The following is a 2,438-nucleotide window of genomic DNA, read 5'->3' as shown; positions in this document are numbered from 1 at the left end:
GGTTGTTTTTCCACTGTTGAGTTGTGTGAACTTTTATAAATTTTGGATATTGACCTCTTATTAGATATATGGACTGCAATTTTTCCCCCTTTCCCAAATGCTATCATTTCATTTCGTCAGTTGTTTCCTTTGCAGTGCAGAAGCTTTTTAGTTTGACATAGTTCTATTTATTTACTTATTTTTGGTACCTGGGATGGAACCTAGGGGTGCTCAACCACTGAACCACATCCCCAGCCCTTTTTTAAAAATATTTTATTTAGAGACAAGATCTCACTGAGTTGTGTAGGGCCTCATTAAGTTGCTGAGGCTGACTTTTTTTTTTTTAAAGACACATTTATTCAGCATCATGATCAGACTATTACACTTAGCAATCAACAGCATGGGTGCAAAACAAAACAAAACAAAACAAAAAAAACCCTACTTTAAAACCCTTTGTTGGAATGCTTTACACTTTCCACAGAACAGAAACTAAAATAACCTGTTGTACAATTAGTCACAAATACAGTCCTCGAGTTTTTTTGCCCATACACATGAGTATTGTCTAAACCATGTCTTCTTTGCAGCAGCTAGGCCCTGCCACCACTGTGCTTGGCTGAGTTCACAAATCTGTTGTAACCTGTAGCTTCCCTGTCACTTCTCTGGCTCTCCTCTCCTGCTAAGCTTTGTTTCCTGGCAGTATTAAAACCTCTGCCACTGCCAGAGCTACTGCTGCTGCTGCCATAGCCACCTTGGTTTCGTGGTTTGGCAAAATATTGGCCTCCACTACTGTAAGGTCCAGAGCTTCTGCCTCCAAAGTTTCCACCCTTTATGGGTCCAAAATTTGATGACTGATTGTTGTAACTGCCCAAATCATTGTAGCTTCCACCACCTCCAGAATTGCTTCCATCATTACCAAATCCATTGTAGCCATCCCTGCTGCCACCATATCCACCACCACCACGACTGCCACCAAAGCCACCACGACCACTGAAGTTCCCTCCACGACCGAAATTGTCATTTCCACCAAAACCACCTCCACGACCACCACCAAAGTTTCCAGAACCACTTCGACCCCTTTGGCTAGATGAGGCGCTAGCCATCTCTTGCTTTGACAGGGCTTTCCTCCCTTCACAGTTGTGGCCATTCACAGTATGGTATTTCTGAATGACAATCTTATCCACAGAGTCGTGGTCATCAAAAGTTACAAAAGCAAAGCCCCTTTTCTTCCCACGGCCTCGGTCAGTCATGATTTCAATAACTTCAATTTTCCCATACTGTTCAAAATAATCTCATAGGAGATGTTCTTCAGTGCCTTCTTTAATGCCACCAACAAAGATCTTTTTCACAGTTAAGTGGGCCCCTGGTCTTTGAGAATGTTCTCTTGAGACAGCTCTCTTTGGTTCCACAACTCTTCCATCCACTTTGTGTGGTCTTGCATTCATGGCTGCGTCCACTTCCTCCACAGTGGCATAAGTGACAAACCCAAAGCCTCTGGAGCACTTTGTGTTTGGGTCTCTCATTACCACACAGTTCAGTCGTGTGAGTGTTCCGCTTCTGACTCTCATCAGTTGTCTCAAAGCTCAGCCCGACGATGAATAGCTTCCGCAGCTGTTCGAGCTCTTTAGGGGACTCTGATTTAGACATGATAGCAGCAGGAAGAGAGACTTTAACGATGCTTTCTCTCGGGTGTCCATAGGCAGAAAGCTTTTTTTTTTTTTTAAATAGCTTCATTTATTTAATTTCTTATGTGGTGCTAAGGAATCAAACCCAGTGCCTCATACATGCTAGGCAAGTGTTCTAGCCTGAGCCACAACCCCAGCCCCTGAGGCTGACTTTGAATTCACAATCCTCTTGCCTCAGCCTCCCAAGCCACTGGGATTACAGGCAATCGCTATCACGCCCAGAACCCCATTTATTTTTGCTTTTGTGGCCTGTGCATTTGGTGTGATATTAAAAATAAATAAATAAACAAACAAACAAATAAATAAATAAATAAAAGAAATTATTGCCATCACCAATATTCAGTAGTTTTTCCTGTGTTCTCTTCCAGGGGTTGTATGGTTTTAGGTCTGACATTTGGGTCTTTTATCCATTTTGAGTAGATTTTTGTGTATATTATGAGAAATGGATCTATTTTCATTCTTTTGCATGTGGCTATCCAGTTTTCCCACCACCTTTTATTGAAGAGACTATCCTTTCACCATTGTGTCCTCTTGATGCTATCTATGGTCAAAAATTAGTCTATTAGACTGGGTGTGGTGGCACATGTTTGTGTTCTCAGTTACTCAGGAAGCTGAGGCAGGAGGATTGCAAGTTCAAAACCAGCCTCAGAAATTTAGTAAGATCCTTCCTCAAAATAAAAAATAAAAAGGACTCAGGATATAACTTAGTGGTAAAGTGTCCTAATACCATTAAAACAAAACCAAAACAATTTAGTTGATTGTATATGTTTGGATTTA

General features: G+C 41.4%; 1 pseudogene across 1 annotated transcript; it reads right to left on the bottom strand.

Moving 5' to 3' along the window:
- Positions 1-513: 513 nt before the first annotated feature.
- On the bottom strand, positions 514-1,623 carry LOC308654425 (heterogeneous nuclear ribonucleoprotein A1-like; annotated as a pseudogene). Its single transcript has one exon. The product of its transcript is annotated as a heterogeneous nuclear ribonucleoprotein A1-like (transcript).
- Between the last annotated feature and the right edge of the window lie 815 nt (positions 1,624-2,438).

The sequence above is a fragment of the Spermophilus citellus genome (assembly GCF_964194105.1).
Source record: "Spermophilus citellus genome assembly, chromosome: 8".
In the NCBI taxonomy this organism is placed as follows: Eukaryota; Metazoa; Chordata; class Mammalia; order Rodentia; family Sciuridae; genus Spermophilus; species Spermophilus citellus.
Note: the sequence above shows the minus strand (reverse complement) of the source record. Positions and strands in the feature narration are given on the sequence as shown.